Below are 7129 nucleotides of genomic sequence, written 5' to 3' on the forward strand. Positions count from 1 at the left end.
CCTCTATGTTCTTTTACTGCAAAAAGGATTTAAGTTTTACTCCCCATGATGTGCTTCTCACTTTTAAGAAGTATATTTTCTGTGTTTTGCTGTGATTTGGAACCATGGCTTTCTTTCTCTGCTTTCATCTACCCTACTCTAATCAATCTTTACTTTTTTTAGTAGCCATTACACCCATTTTCTTAGTAATGTTTAGCTTTCTCCTACTTTTATAAAAATGGAGAACAATTTTATATTTTTAATTCTCCTTTTTGCCTTTGTATGATTTTTTGGAATAGGAGGAAAATGCCACTATCTTCAAACATAAACTTAATAAGAGTTATTATAAAGTGATGCTAATAATGAGATTTCATAAATGTCAATCACATATGATTATATGGATACTGGAGATCACTCTTTCTATGCAAGATACGGTTTTTATCTACAGGAAAAGTCAGACTGCACCAGTGATAGCTTGTTTTCAACCCCTGCCCCCAGCTTTATCTTTAGCACATAGTGCTCATATATTTTGTAATAGATAGCGTCGCAGTTGAAATAATTTTTCTGCTAAGCTAATCAGTAGGATTTTAATGAAAGATAGAAACATGTGATCATACTGTAATAGCTGGGAATATTTTCATTCATGTACTAACATGAGAACAAGCAAATTTTTCACACTAGTGAGAGTTGGAGGTGCTCCAGTTTGAATTATGCAGCCCAGCTTCATTTTAATATTTATTAAGTTCTCTCTCTATGTATTTTTGTGTGTGTGTATATATATATACACACGTACATATATACATATATGTACACACATATATACACACGAATATATATATATATCTTTGCTTCCTTCTTTCTCCTTTAAAAGTTCACCAGGGTAGCCTACTAGTTTAGAATAATGCCTGTCAATCTATTAAATATTGTTTTAGATGGTATAACTCCTTATGGGCCACCTAATTGTGTCAGCATTAGTGAAGAATCTAAATACCATGTGTGCAATACAAAAAAAAATTAGATATATAGATAGAAAAACAAAGCTTATAAACAAGCAAACCCAGTCTGTGGAGGCCACATATCATAGGATTCAAATGATGTGACATTCTGAAACAATCAAAAGCCTAGATATATTAAAATGATCAGTAATTACCAGAGATTTGGGGAGAGGGTCGAATGAGTGAAGTTCAGGCAAGTTTTTTCAGTGTATGAAACTGTTTTGTATGATATTATAATAATAGATACATGATACTGTGCATTTGTTAAAACTCCTAAAACTTTACAGCATAAACCATAATATATGCCATTAAAAAAATCATTTAGGAGATTGGGTGATCTCGGGAAAGAACACACATTATGACAAGAGAATGTAACTGTGTTACAAATATATAAAACAACCTCAACGAGGAAGATGGGGAAAAAGATGGTGACCTAGATAATGGAGTCTGTAAGATCGATGGCAAAAGAAACCATGAGTAAGCACTGTACCCTAGTTGAAAAAGTTTTCCTACGGAGGTATGGTTTAATAATTCTCATACCATTATATGTGTATACAGGAATTGAACAATTAAGTAAATATTTGAGGAAAGATGGAGCCAGGTTTCTTGTGTTTCTTCTTATTGGAGTGGGAAGTTACAGTCAAGGGGAGGAGGTTAGAAAGATCTATGTAGAAATGCATTAGAATGGAGACATTGGTATGAAGTGATGTTTAGCTTAATATAAATAAAAGTGGTTACACAAAGAGATATTAATAGATGTGTGCATGTTGTATGTACATGGGTTATTACACATATATATATTTCCTTGCTTTGGCATCCAAAATCAGCACAAGTAAAGCCCAAATTTCGGTTTCTACCACCCTTCTCTAATACATATTATCAGAATCCTTGAAGAAATTGCTTATTCTAAGACTAGGGAAGGAAATATACAAGATTAGCTTAGGGTATTTTAGAGTGCCAAAAAGTAAGGGAATGTATAAAACCAAAGCTTAACATCTTTTGTAAAATACGGGAAGAATTCCATAATCAGGTTTGTCAAGGACATATTTTCATTCTCAGAAGAAAAACATTTTACAATCACCTAACATACACCTGTGCTCTCCTATTCTATGGTATCCTTCTTTAAAATTTCGGAAACTTATATCTCTGGGTGAAAAAAAAAAATTACAGAACCCTACAATGGTTTAATATGTTGGGAATTTTTATATAGACATTTTGATGTATATCTGCATTTCATTAACACTTCTCTAATCATGTAATTTTCTTTTCAACATTTTCTTTATCTCCTTGTGGAACCATTAAAAGTATAATAAGCTCTGTTTTTTCTTCCTGGCTACTTAGACTCAGTTACTCTGGAAAGAAGAGCTGTCTGTTACACTCATGCTGTCTAAACCAAGAAACTATAAGCTTTGGGTTTTCACTGTTTGTACTTAGTACTTAGAAGTACTTTTGGAATTTGGTATAATTGGTATACACAACACATTTTTCAGAAGAGGGAAGGCAGGCAGAGAATAGGTTCACTGTGCAGCTAACGGACTGTGTGCGCACAGCTTGGCAGACAGTGTGTTCCTGGGGGACGGGAGGAAAGTGTTTACTTCTCAACAAAATTAGCCTTTTTATTTAATAAAATTTACTGGTAGAGTAGCATGCCAAATTATAGAAAGAATAGGACAAAAGAGTGAAGACTGTATTGGAGGATTCTAGGATCATGGTATTATATTGTGAAAGGAAAGAATGATAGGAGGTGCCAATGGAGTCGTAAACCTTGACTACAGCATGGGGGAAATTGGCTCATGGGTATTTTCCCACTCATTTATTCTATTTATTTGGTTGTGCTTCAAAGCAGGATTGTTTGTATCAGAAATAAGAATGAGAAGTAATCTCAGTTGGAAATTCTGCTTTTAATTTTAAATATTCTGAAGGCTTAAAATTACATATACCCGGAGAGTATCAGCAGGATGTAGGGAAGTCAGCATTAATTAATTCTGTTACAGGATAACTCACGGGTCATTCTAGCATTTTGTATCCCCCACCACCACCCTGGTTAGTCAAGGAAGATGAGAGTAAATTATGCCAATGCCTGCTCCAACTCCTCTAACTTTTACTGTCTTGCTGCACTCCAACCTGTCTCCAGCTGCTAGTGCTTGAATTTTTAAATGAAAGATTCTCTAAGCCAGGAGATTGCATGCACAGCCAGCCTGAAATGCCAGGGAATTACTGCCCTCCCCTCACCCCCACACCCTGAGATGATGACTGACTGGAGTCGGTATGTAAGTACCTTAGTTCCCCCGCTTCTTCAGTGGAACAACTCTAACTTTTTTCCAGATTTCTCCAAAAATATTAAGATCCAGTTATCCACAGGGATAACTCATTTAATAACACACGCTTTATTGATTTCATTCCCTTTCATCCTTTCTCTGTCTCGTTTTTCCTGGGGCTATGGGAGGGAAGTAAAGTGCAGTACTCCTACTGGTGTTTCCTAGACAATCATTTCTCCGTCAAATCACTCCCACTCCTTCTGGAGGAAGCCAACTAAGTGCAGATACATTTGACATAATTTTATTCAGAAACACAATTAATTATTTTTTATGTATAGATGTCATGACTTTCTTACTTCTCCTGTCAGTTTATTGCTTATTCTCTCTCGAGTGCTGTTGGAGGTCAGACTGTATATGCAGCAGTGTCAACCTTCTTTCTCCGACTCTCATATTTCTTTAATCTTTGGAATTTCTAACATGACATGATGCAAAAAGAATATTTTGTAACACATCATTTTATACACAAAATTTCCCTCAGCGTCTTGTTCACAATCTAAACTTTTCATCATTAATATCAATATGTAGGCTCTTGCTAGCCCTAAACAGCAATAGGGGGAAAAATGCTTATTTACTATTTGTTTTTAGAGACTTCTAGATTAAATTCCTCTCTAAATTTTAAAATATGTACAAGACCTATATTACTTTTCAATTTACTGTATGACATGAGTTAAACATAGGTAATAAGATATTCCATGCACATTTGCTTCATGTATATTTTAAACATTCTTAGTGATAGCCTGGTGAAATAGAAAAATATGGTTTAACGAATTCTTACAAAATGGTATTTACTCACTTGTCTGCAAACAGTTACAAGAAAAGAAAAAATGGGATCTTCTAAAAATATCTGCATTTGTATCTTTAATTAATGCAGAATATTTTTCTTGTAATTCTCTTCTTAAGGAGCATGAATGTCATATTGTTAAGGAGAATCTAGCATTTAAAATCTTAATCTAAAAACAACTGTATCTACTATTTATAAAAGCTGGAATTTTTGGAGAAGCGTGGGTGGTAGGAGCCATGCAAATTTTAAAAATTAGAGCATTCTCCAATATAACAAATATTCTGCCTATGACTGAAGCTGGGCTATTCTAGTCTTACCAGTCAGAAATGATAACTCTTTTAGCCAGTCTTTACATAACATTTGTGGAAATAATAAGCTTTCATTTTGTTACTAATGATATAAACTCAATCCAAACTGGCTAAAACAGTAGAGGGGGATTACTGGTTCACACAAAGTGGAAATCCAGAAGTAGAACTGCCTCTAATAGTGTCTGAATACAGTGTTTCAAATGATAATACACAGATTATGCCTTTCAGTCTCTCAGTTCTGCTTTCCCTTTTGTTGTCTTTTTACCCATTTCTGGCACTATACTTGGTTGCCAAAATAGTCAGCAACTGCCCCAGGTTTACATTGTCTTTAAAGTTTTTATCTTGGAATCCATGCCAGTCCTTTCAAAGGACTCTGTGGTTTGATTGAGTTCCAGGTCAATCTGCTGTGCCAATCTCATTGTGTCATTGTGATTGCCTGAAATCAATATCCGTAAAATATTCTTAAAGAATAAAATTTCACATTTTGGGATGGGGGTACAGACACCAGTATATAAACAAAATGAATCAGCAAGGTATTTTCAGATACTGAGAAGTACTGTGAAGAAAATGAATCTGGGTTCTATGATGGAGAGTGACTAGAATGTCAAGTTCGGGGTGAGCAATAATCGGCCTACTGAGGAAAAATATTTGGGCAAACGTATAAATGACCAGAGTTTACATTTCAGGCAAAGAACACTGCATTGCCTGGGCATGTTTGAAGAGCAAAAAGAAGGACAATATTACCAGAGAATAGTGATTCAAGAGCCATAATGGTAAGAGTAAGATCATGGGCCTAGAAGACCACATTAAGGAGTTTACACTTTTACTAAGGTCAATGCGCAACCGTTGTTGGGTGTTCAGCAAGGAAAGTATAGAATATAATTCATAAGTTTGTGAAAGAAAAATATTTTGGATGTGTGTTTGTAGGAAATCCTACAGAGAAGTAAGAAAGAAAGCTGGGAGCACAGTTGAGAATCATGGTGGCCTCACCGTGGGTCATAACAAGTTATTTGGGCTGAGTGGTAGAAGGAAGATGAGTAAAGTAAACTTATTTATATATTTTAAATAAAGAGATTCCTGATAGAACAGATGTGAAGAATGCTGGAGAGATGACAGTCATGAATGACTCCACGTAATAGAATTAAATCTTCACAGCAATCCTGTAAGATAAGGACATTATCTGTGTTGTACAATGAAGCCTGTGAGGCTTCAAGAGGTGAGTAAATTTCCCAAAGCAGTGGGGGGCAGAGTAGGACTTTAAATTCAGTTTTTATTGCTGTTGCTCTTGTTCAATCTAAAGACTTTCTACTACTGTTGCCCCTCTCTGTCTGACGGGAATTGGTTCCAGGACCCCAGGAGATACCAAAATCTGAACATATTTAAGTCTCACAGTGGATGATATGGAACCTGCAAATAGGAAAAGTTCGTCCTCCATATATGCAGAATGGCAATACTATATTTTGGTCCATGTTTGGATGCAGATGCAGAACCTGCTGATCCAAAGGAACAACTGCATTTATTTTAAAATCTTCTTGTAGGTGAACCTATACAGTTCCATCTTGTGTTTTTTATGGGTCAACTGTATACGGGTTTGTGTCATAACCTAAAAACCACAATCTCGAGTACTATAATCCCAAATGTTGAAATCTTGAAAGATCAGGATCCCAAAAATATATTTCTGGAAAAAATAATTTTAAAAATTCTTTAAAAGATATCTACTTACATTTTTAAAAGGGAATTTGAGATTACTCTAATAGTAATAGAATTCAGGATTGTGTCTTTCAAGACTACAATCAGTACTGCTGCCATATCATAACAAGAAAAATACATTTTATTACATTCACAAAGGAAGGATAAGAACTTGACAGCAGCTCAGGACTAGCTGAAGGAAGGAAGCTTCCTTTTCTACTGAAGCCTTTGTGACTTACTTTCTGTGTAATACATTAAATATCTGTGACATGGAGATTTTAAGGCTAATGATAATCTCTTCTTGTTTATCTTCTCAATAAATATGATCCACTTATGGAATTCAAAATTCTGGTTATGTCTGTTATAGATATAAAATAAATTCCTTAAGAAAGTTTAAGCATGATGAGTTTTACAAACAAAAGGGTGAGGAGATCATTACTAAATATGAGTGTTTGATTGAGGAAAATTACAAAGAAATGGTCTTCCCCACTAAAAGAAATGGAATTGAAGCCACTACTGCATGGGACTAGGGAAATTGCTAAGCATGGGGCACAAACTTCAGAAAAAACAAGTGACAGCACCAAAAAGACCTGTCATGAGCTATTCTCCTGTGAGGAGTGACTAGAAGCAGGAATGTAGAAGAGTGTATTGAAGATTGCTCACCAAGAGGACTTGCATTATGAGAGTTTTAGAAACTGGTCTTTCAACACCTTTTAATTGCAAGGAAAATCTTTCCAATTTTACAAGATTCAAGACGAAATGACATATTCTTATTTACTTTTATTTCAGGCATAATTTTGGGGGGGATACTAATTTTTTTGAGTCCAAGCTATTTGCCCATTTTTTTAAGAACACTGGTATAACTTGACAATGAGTATTGTTAATATGACTATAAATGGTCTTTATAGATTCATTAGAAAATGTCACATAATTAATAGTTAAGATCTCTTAACATGTCAATCTGTCCTAAAATTCTCTTTTAATGATCCTTGAAAATTAATTTCTATGGAAGTGATTATTACTGACAAATTTTTGGTAAACAGTGAGTAGACATGCTAT

This window comes from Macaca mulatta, chromosome 6, assembly GCF_049350105.2.
Source record: "Macaca mulatta isolate MMU2019108-1 chromosome 6, T2T-MMU8v2.0, whole genome shotgun sequence".
In the NCBI taxonomy this organism is placed as follows: Eukaryota; Metazoa; Chordata; class Mammalia; order Primates; family Cercopithecidae; genus Macaca; species Macaca mulatta.